Genomic DNA, 10,249 nt, shown 5'->3' with positions numbered 1-10,249 from the left:
AGTATTCATATTGGGTAAAAGTAAAAATATTCAGTGAACTCATTGTGTCTGAAGTAAAAGTGAACTGAATGAAAAGGAAGGGAATCTTTGAGTTAATTTTGATCACATAACTTCAGAAAACATCTTTGTAAATGAGTTACCAAGGAAATATTTCTAATGTAGTATCCTTTTCCCCATTACTTCTGATGATTTATGTTAACATGTAAGATTTGATTTACTTAAAAAACCCAAAATTATTACTGAAGATAATAGGGAAAAAGGCAGGTTTTATTTATAAAAGGTTAAAATTACTGGTTAGAAAGTGAAAAGTGTGATCCAATATATAACTTTATAAACAATAGCTAAAGCAGGAAATAACCCAAAGGAAAAGCAAAGAAAGAATTTCTTTGCAGATGTATTCAAAATATTGGATGGTCCGCCAGGCTTTCTGGTCCTCAGTATTGCACATAATGTTATTCATGAGAGTCCTGCAATGGCTCTTCATAAAGAGCTTTGCTGAGGAGTCTCCCCAGAGTCCCTTTCATGTCCCTGTTCCTCAGACTGTAGATGAAGGGGGTTCAGCATGGGCGTGACCATGGTGTACATCACCAAGGACATCATACTTGCCCTAGAGGACAGTGTGGCTGCAGAACTGAGGCAGACCCCAAGGCTTGTGCCGTAGAACAAGGAGATCACTGAGACATGAGACCCACAGGTGGAAAAAGCTTTGCATTTGCCACTGGCTGATGCAATTCTCAGGATGTAGAAGAAAATCTGAGAGTAAGAGAAAAGGATCCCAGACAGAGAGAAAACACCTAGGACAATGGACATAAAGTATGTCACTATGTTATTGATGAGTGTGTTAGAACAGGCAAGCTCCAGGACTTCGGGAATGACAAACAAAAAAAAAGCTTGGGATGTCCATGTTTGTGCAGGACAGCCTACAAGTGGTCAAGGTATCAAGCAGGGAGCCCAGGGCACTCATGATCCAGGACCCCAGAGCCAGCATCCCACAGAGCCGGGTGTTCATGATGACCATGTAGTGCAGAGGGTGACAGAGGGCCACAAATCAGTTGTAGTCCATCACTGTCAGGATTAAACTGTGCAGACATCCAAACACAGTGAAAAAATATATCTGGCTCAGGCAGCCTGAAAAACTGATAACTTTGCTCTGTGTCTGTACATTCACCAGCACCTTTGGAATGGTGATGGTGGTGAAACAGATGTCAGGAAAGGACAGGTTGGAGAGGAAGAAGTACATGGGGAGCACAGGTGGGAGTCTGAGATCCTGGTCAGGATAATGAGCAGGTTCCCGAGTACTGAGACCAGTTACATGGAGAGGAACAGGCCAAAGAAGAGGAACTACTGGTCAGAGTCCCCTGTGAATCCCAGGAGGAGAAACTTCTTATCTCCTGTTTGGTTTCCTTCTTCCAAGGGGTTTCTGGGTTTGCACAGAGGGAGGGAAAAAAGGCAACACAAAATTCACTCCAAATAAACATTCTCTAGAATGAAAGCAATATCCTTTATTTAAACCCAGGGTACTGAAGAAGTCATCCACTTTGGCTAAACATTGGATTCTATCGTGGACAAGTTGTGGCTACTATCACTACCTGGAAAGATTGTTTCAAGGTCAGTGGTCTCAAATTGTAGTCCCTGGACATCAGATCACCTGGGAAGTTGTTAGAAATGTGAATCGTCAGGCCCTGGTGGGTGCAGCTGGCACTCTGTGATTTAACAAGCCCTCTCGGGAATTCTGAGGCACACACAGTTTGAACACCACAGCCCACATTCCTAAGCAGCGCTCCCTCCCACAGCATCCCTGGGGGCAGCTCTTGCCCTTTCTGCCTAATGCATGGTGGAAGGAAAATTCCCTAATTCTAGGCCGAGTTTTTCAATCATTGGAAGGCTCTTTTTGTTATAGTGCTGAGTCTCTGCAATGTAGATTAGTTAAATCTCTGGACCTTCCATGCTGCTTCTACTAAAAATGATTAATCACCAGTCTTATTATGAATCACCATTGTCAATGTCGAAATCCTAGAGTTTTTAAATATAGCAGTGAATCTTATGTACATTTTCATTTTCTGATTCTTTATCAGATTAAATTATTCCACCCAATGGAAATGGCTATTTAAAAGTTGCATTTTTTTTTCTAAGATTTTTAAGAAAAAATAACGTTTGGATTAATTTATTTTTATATTTTTTCTTTTAGGATTATGTGTAAATAGCCTCTCTCAGTTATTAAAAATTACAGTATTTCCTTATTCACATTCTTGTAATTGATTATCTGTGTCGTAATTGCAAGTAGGCTGTCAAATCTTTTGTTCTATATGTTTAATTTTCTATCCACATAACATAAAATTTGAGAAGAGAAAGTCATCTATTATTAATTTTATCTTTCATAATATTACTCCTCCTTCCATTTTTTGTCACAGGTGAGCTATAGAATCATCTATCCTCATTACGTGAAAAATAGCATCATAATTTTATTGAAGATTTCATTAAAGTTATAAACTAATTTGGAAAAAAATGGACATATTTATTCTTTTCGGATTCCCATTAAAATAACAGGAATTATCCTCTGGATATTTCAGTCATATATGAGTAAAGTTTCCTGCAGGTTTTAAAAATATAGAATACACTCATTTCTTGTGAATAGTATTTTATTTTTATTTATTTATTTATTTTTTTACATAACAGGCAAGTGGAGTTTATTCAAATAATTCAATATCGGTTCAATGTTTGAAAAAAAAACCACACAATGTAATTTACCACTTTAATAGAACAAATGTGAAAATAATGTGACTATATTAACAGATACAGCAGAAAGTGTTTGGTAAAATTTAACACATTCATGATAATAAAGAAATACTGGCTTATTAGAAATAGAAGGGAACTTCCATAATTTAATAAGAGTAACTAAAAAAGACTTTCAGTAAGTATCATTCTTAATGGAGAAATGTTGAAAACTTTCTGCTTTATAATAAGGGAGGAAATAGCTGCTATCATCACTTTTATTTAACATAGCACTGAAGTTTTTAGCTATAACAATAAAGCAAGAAAAAAAATAGTTGGATTGAAGAGGAAATGACAAAAATGTCATTATTCACAGATGACATCATTGTCTAAACAGAAAATTCAAGAGTATACAGGTAATCTATGAGAATTAATAAGTGAATTTATCAAGGTCTCAGGATACATGCTCAATTGTATTCATTGAGTTAATTTTATTTTTAAATAATACCTTTTAATATTTTTTTTGTTTATTTTATATTTTTATTTATTTATTTATTTATTTTTGTCACCAGCATTGGTTTTTGTTTATTTGTTTTTCAGCTTAATTTCTTTTTTTTTTTAATTTTATTTTCCCGATATACATTGTGGCTGATTATTGCTCCCCATCACCAAAACCTCCCTCCCTTCTCCCTCCTCCCCTCCCCCGCAACAATGTCCTTTTTGTTTGCTTGTCGTATCAACTTCAAGTAATTGTGGTTGTTATATCTTCTTCCCCCCCCCGTTTGTGTGTGTGTGTGTGTGTGTGTGTGTGTGTGAATTTATATATTAATTTATAGCTCCCACCAATAAGTGAGAACATGTGGTATTTCTCTTTCTGTGCCTGACGTGTTTCACTTAATATAATTCTCTCAAGGTCCATCCATGTTGTTGCAAATGGCAGTATTTCATTCGTTTTTATAGCTGAGTAGTATTCCATTTGTGTAGATGTACCACATTTTCCGTATCCACCCATCTGATGATGGACATTTGGGCTGGTTCCAACTCTTGGCTATTGTAAAGAGTGCTGCGATGAACATTGGGGAACAGGTATACCTTCGAATTGATGATTTCCATTCCTCTGGGTATATTCCCAACAGTGGAATAGCTGGGTCGTATGGTAGATCTATCTGCAGTTGTTTGAGGAACCTCCATACCATTTTCCATAGAGGCTGCACCATTTTGCAGTCCCACCAACAATGTATGAGAGTTCCTTTTTCTCCGCAACCTCGTCAGCATTTATTGTTCAGAGTCTTTTGGATTTTAGCCATCCTAACTGGGGTTAGGTGGTATCTCAGTGTGGTTTTGATTTGCATTTCCCGGATGCTGAGTGATGTTGAGCATTTTTTCATATGTCTGTTGGCCATTTGTATATCTTCCTTAGAGAAATGCCTACTTAGCTCTTTGGCCCATGTTTTTAATTGGGTTGCTTGTTTTCTTCTTGTAAAGTTGTTTGAGTTCCTTATATATTCTGGATATTAATCCTTTGTCAGATGTATATTTTGCAAATATTTTCTCCCACTCTGTTGGTTGTCTTTTAACTCTGTTAATTGTTTCTTTTGCTGTGCAGAAGCTTTTTAGTTTGATATAATCCCATTTGTTTATTTTTCCTTTGGTTGCCCATGCTTTTGGGGTCGTGTTCATGAAGTCTGTGTCGAGTCCTCTTTCCTGAAGTGTTTCTCCTATGTTTTCTTTAAGAAGTTTTATTGTTTCAGGGTGTATATTTAAATCCTTAATCCATTTTGAGTTGATTTTAGTATTCGGTGAGAGGTATGGATCTAGTTTCATTCTCCTGCATATGGATATCCAGTTATCCCAGCACCATTTGCTGAAGAGGCAGTCCCTATCCCAGTGAATAGGCTTGGTGCCTTTGTCAAAGATCAGATGGCAGTAAGTGTGTGGGTTGATTTCTGGATTCTCTATTCTATTCCATTGGTCAGTGTGTCTGTTTTTATGCCAGTACCATACTGTTTTGGTTATTATAGCTTTGTAGTATAGCTTAAAGTCTGCTAGTGTTATGCCTCCAGCTTTATTTTTTTTTGCTCAGCATTGCTTTGGCTATGCGTGGTCTTTTATTGTTCCATATAAATGACTGGATAGTTTTTTCCATTTCTGAGAAAAATGTCTTTGGAATTTTGATGGGGATTGCATTGAATTTGTATATCACTTTGGGTAGTATGGACATTTTCACTATGTTGATTCTTCCAATCCAAGAGCATGGGATATCTTTCCATCTTCTTGTATCCTCTCTAATTTCTCTCAGCAGTAGCTTGTAATTCTCATTATAGAGATTTTACACCTCTTTGGTTAACTCAATTCCTAAGTATTTTATTTTTTTTGGTAGCTATTGTAAATGGGCAGGCTTTCTTGATTTCTCGTTCTGCATGTTCACTATTGGAGAAAAGAAATGCTACTGATTTTTGTGTGTTGATTTTGTATCCTGCTACTGTGCTGAAATCATTTATTAATTCCAGCAGTTTTTTTGTAGAGGTTTTGGGCTGTTCGATATATAGGATCATGTCATCTGCAAACAGGGACAGTTTGACTTCATCTTTTCCAATCTGGATGCCCTTTATTTCCTTCTCTTCTCTGATTACTCTGGCTAGTACTTCCAACACTATGTTGAATAGGCGTGGTGAGAGCGGGCATCCTTGTCTGGTTCCTGTTCTTAAAGGAAAAGCTTTCAGCTTTTCCCCATTCAGGATGATATTGGCAGTGGTTTTGGTATATATGGCTTTAATTATGTTGAGATACTTTCCCTCTATACCTAACTTATAGAGGGTCTTTGTCAAGAATGAGTGCTGAACTTTATCAAATGCTTTTTCAGCATCTATACAGATGATCATATGGTCCTTGTGTTTGAGTTTATTAATATGGTGTATCACATTTTTTGATTTGCATATGTTGAACCAACCTTGCATCCCTGGAATGAATCCCACTTGATCGTGATGAATAATTTTACGTATGTGTTGCTGTATTCTGTTCGCTAGTATTTTAGTGAGGATTTTTGCATTCTATATTCATCAAGGATATCGGCCTGTAGTATTCTTTTTTGGTTATATCTTTACCTGGTTTTGGTATCAGGATGATGTTTGCTTTATAGAATGAGTTTGGGAGATTTGCGTCCGTTTCAATCTTTCGGAATAGTTTGTAAAGAATCGGTATCAATTCCTCTTTGAATGTTTGGTAAAATTCTGCTGTGAATCCATCTGGTCCTGGGCTTTTCTTTGTTGGGAGCCTTCTGATAACAGCTTCAATATCCTTTATTGTTATTGGTCTGTTCAAATTTTCCATGTCTTCATGGTTCAGTTTTGGGAGCTTGTGTGTGTCCAGAAATTTATCCATTTCCTCCAGACTTTCAAATTTGTTGGCGTATAGTTGTTTACAGTAGTCTCAAATGATTCCTTGTATTTCAGATGAATCAGTTGTAATATCGCCTTTTTCATTTCTAATATTTGTTATTTGAGTCTTCTCTCTTCTTTATTTTGTTAGCCATGTTAATGGTTTGTCGATTTTATTTATCTTTTCAAAAAACCAACTTTTTGATTCATTGATCTTTTGAATTGTTTTTTGGTTTTCAATTTCATTCAGTTCTGCTCTGATCTTAATGATTTCTTTCTGTCTGCTAACTTTAGTATTGGATTGTTCTTGTTTTTCTAGTTCTTTAAGGTGAGGTGTTAGGTTGTTCACTTGCCAACTTTCCATTCTTCTGAAGTGAGCGTTTAATGTAATAAATTTTCCCCTCAATACTGCTTTTGCAGTATCCCACAGGTTTTGGTATGATGTATCATTGTTTTCATTAGTTTCAATAAATTTTTTGATTTCCTGCTTGATTTCTTCTTGGACCCATATGTCATTAAGTAGAATGCTGTTTAATTTCCATGTGTTTGTATAGCTTCCAGAGTTTCATTTGTTATTAATTTCTAGTTTTAATCCATTGTGGTCTGAGAAGATACATGGGATAATTCCAATTTTTTTGAATTTATTGAGACTTGATTTGTGACCTAATATGTGATCTATCCTGGAGAATGATCCATGTGCTGATGAGAAGAATGAATATTCTGAGGTTGTTGGTTGGAATGTTCTCTAGATATCTGCCAATTCCAATTGGTCTAGAGTCTTGTTTAGATCTTGTGTTTCTCTACTGATTCTTTTCCTAGATGATCTGTCTAATATTGACAGTGGGGTGTTCTGGTCCCCTGCTATTATGGTATTAGTGTCTATTTCCTTCTTTAGGACTAATAGAGTTTGTTTTATAAATCTGGCTGCTCCAACATTGGGTGCGTACATATTTATGATTGTTATGTCTTCTTGATGGATCAGTCCTTTTATCATTAAGTAGTGTCCCTCATTGTCTCATTTTATGGTTTTTAGTTTAAAGTCTATTTTGTCAGATATGAGAATAGCTACTCGAGCTCGTTTTTCTTTTCTGTTTGCATGGTAAATCTTTTTCCATCCTTTCACTCTTAGTCTGTGTGAATCTTTATGGGTGAGGTGGGTCTCTTGTAGGCAGCATATAGTTGGGGCCTCCTTTTTGATCCAGTCAGCCAGTCTGTGTCTTTTGATTGGGGAATTTAAGCCTTTTACATTAAGAGTTGTTATTGAAAAGTGTTGATTTATTCCTAGCATTTCGTTGGTTGTTTGGTTGTCTTAGGTCTCTTTTCTTCCTTGCTTTCTGATTTACTGATTGGTTTCTGTGTTTTTTGGTTCCTTAGGTTGTAGATCGTGTTTTTGTTTGCTTGTTTTCTCTTCATGAATGCCATTTTTATTATACTAGTGGGTTTTGATTTTTCTTGGCTTTTTAGTGCAGTGGTAGTTATTTTTCAGGATCCAAACCCAGTACTCCCTTGAGGATTTCTTGTAAGGGTGGTCGTGTGGTAGTGAACTCCCGCAGTTTTTGTTTGTCTGAGAAATATACTATTTGCCCTTCATTTCGGAAGGATAGCTTTGCAGGGTAAAGTATTCTTGGCTGGCAATCTTTGTCTTTTAGTATTTTGAAAATATCATCCCATTCTTTTCTAGCTTTTAGGGTTTGTGATGAAAAGTCTGATGTTAGCCTGATTGGGGCTCCCTTATAGGTGGTTTGATGCTTCTCTCTTGCAGCTTTTAAGATTCTCTCTTTGTCTCTGAGTTTTGCCAATTTGACTATGACATGTCTTGGAGAAGGCCTTTTTGGGTTGAATACATTTGGAGATCGTTGAGCTTCCTGGATCTGAAGATCTCTGACTTTTCCTAAACCTGGGAAGTTTTCTGCCACTATTTTGTTGAATATGTTTTCAATGGAATCTCCATTTTCCTCCCCTTCTGGAATACCCATGATTCGGATATTTGAGCGCTTAAGGTTGTCTGATATCTCTCTCAGATTTTCTTCCATGTCCTTGATTCTTTTTTCTTTCTTTTTGTCTGCTTGTGTTATTTCAAACAGCCCATCTTCAAGTTCAGAGGTTCTCTCTTCAACTTTGACAAGCCTGCTGGTTTAACTCTCCATTGTGTTTTTTATTTCTCTGAATAACTTCTTCAGTTCAGCAAGTTCTGCTACATTTTTTTTCAGGACATTGATTTCTTTGTACTTTTCTTTTTTCATATCCTGTATACTTTTCCTCATTTCGTCATGATGTCTAGCTGTGTTTTCTTGTATTTCATTCAGTCTCCTTAGAATTATCACTCGAAATACCTTGTCAGTCATTTCAAGGGCTTCTTGTTGTATAGGATCTAGAGTTTGAGATTTATTAACTTTTGGTGGTGTACTTTCTTGATTTTTTCTATTTCTGGTATCATTTTTTGATGTTTATTCATTGTGGCAGGGGGTTTCACAGTCCACCGGTTTGAAACTAATGAATAACTAGGATGTTGCTATGGTTGCCAATTTCATATGGCTACCTCCATGGCTGCTCAGTTGGCCTCTAGTGCCTTGTGTGTGTGGTTGCCTTGGGTCTTGGGCTTCTCCGGGGAGCCACCTTTCTGGTCAGGTTGGACTCTGCTGGGCTGGTGGATCACGTACCACAGGGTGTGTGATCTCTGTTGAGCTTTCACTACCTGTCCAGGACTTCTCCCTTTTCCGTGTGCTCTGGCCCAGGCTGTTGGATCGTGCAGTGGCGACCCCACCTGGTGTGTGATTTCTGTCGAGTCTCCGCCTCCCTGGCCGCACATGTCCCCACTCTGTGCGCACTGTGCTGGGCTGGGGCGTGTCTTCTGCATCCCACGTCTATCCGCTGGGCCTTCAAGTCCCTGCTCGGCACCGCCTCTCCCAGGAAGTCTACCAGGTTTCTGCTAGGCACAGACGACCGGTCTCTCTCGGTGCCTTTGTAGCACTGTGTAGATCTTTCTCGGGACTTGTTCACTTTTGTATTCCCCCGGTATAAACCGAGTCTAGAACCCGCCTGCAGCCAGCTCTCTGGCAGGTTCAAGGGAACCTGGGAACTCTCCTACCACATTATTCCCAACCAGAAATTGGTTAGGCTTTTTAACGAACTGGTGGCCGCAGAGATAGTATCTGCCTCCCAGTAACAGGAAGTTTACCGGAGGCTGGAGTCCAGGGTGTGGTGGAGTGACAGTTGGCCCGCCCTTACTTCCTTGCCCTCCCAACACTGGCCGGGGACGCCCCATTCCACCAACCCGCCAGAGAACCGTGGAGGGAGTGGGAGGGGAGGCCGGCCCGCAGGCTCCGGAAAGCCCCACGCCAGTCCAAGCAAGTGGGAGGGCTCAGTGGTGGCCAAGCCGGGTGCAGCTGCCCGGACCTGGGAAAATGGAGGGAGCCCTGGGGCGGTGAGTGGCCTGGTGATGCAGGCGGTACCCGGGTGGGCATCTGCCGCCCACAGGACTGGTCCAGGGGTCACTCACAGGGTTGTGCCAGGTCGGGCGCTCACTCTCTGTCTCTGGTTTGCCGCCTTTCCCATTCTCGGCCGCTGCCGCCTCGGGCTGTTCAGTCGCAGCATGGCTCGGGCGCTCCCAGGGATCTTCTTTAATGCCGGCCTGAAACCTCGAATCCTGAATAGGGCAGCTGGTCGCCTTCAGCGCGTCCCCGGCCTCCGGGATCCTGTCTGCATCCACAGCAGCCCTGGCGCCGTGTTCCCTGTTTTGAGACTCGCTTTTGCAGCTAAGAAAAAGTTCTTTTCCTGCTCCACACTTCAAAGCTGTTGCCTATAAATGAGGCAGCCTCTCCTGCCAGGGGCAAAGTGGCGGTCACCCCCCACGACAGGCCAGCAGCAGCGGTCCTCCCTTAAGAGATGGCAAGAGGAGGGTCCACAAGTTTCCCGGCTGCCTGAGGCCCAGTGGCCGCCTTTTCCACCTCAGCTAGTCTGCACCAGCCGCCGCAGCCACCGCCATCTTGAAAGTCTCTGTGAATAGTATTTTAGTGTATCTTAGGTTTAATGTTATTATGAATGATATTTTTGTACATTATCTTTGTTATCACTATTTTATTAGGAAAGATTTTGATTTTTACAAATTGATGAGGTGTGATGTTACATTTCTGGTGTTTCTTATTAATTTCATAATTTTA

General features: G+C 39.6%; 1 pseudogene; it reads right to left on the bottom strand.

Annotated features, from left to right (window-relative positions):
* Positions 1-452: 452 nt before the first annotated feature.
* LOC134387638 (olfactory receptor 7C2-like) lies at positions 453-1,240 on the bottom strand (annotated as a pseudogene).
* Positions 1,241-10,249: the final 9,009 nt, after the last annotated feature.

Source organism: Cynocephalus volans, chromosome 10 (assembly GCF_027409185.1).
Source record: "Cynocephalus volans isolate mCynVol1 chromosome 10, mCynVol1.pri, whole genome shotgun sequence".
Classification (NCBI taxonomy): domain Eukaryota; kingdom Metazoa; phylum Chordata; class Mammalia; order Dermoptera; family Cynocephalidae; genus Cynocephalus; species Cynocephalus volans.
Note: the sequence above shows the minus strand (reverse complement) of the source record. Positions and strands in the feature narration are given on the sequence as shown.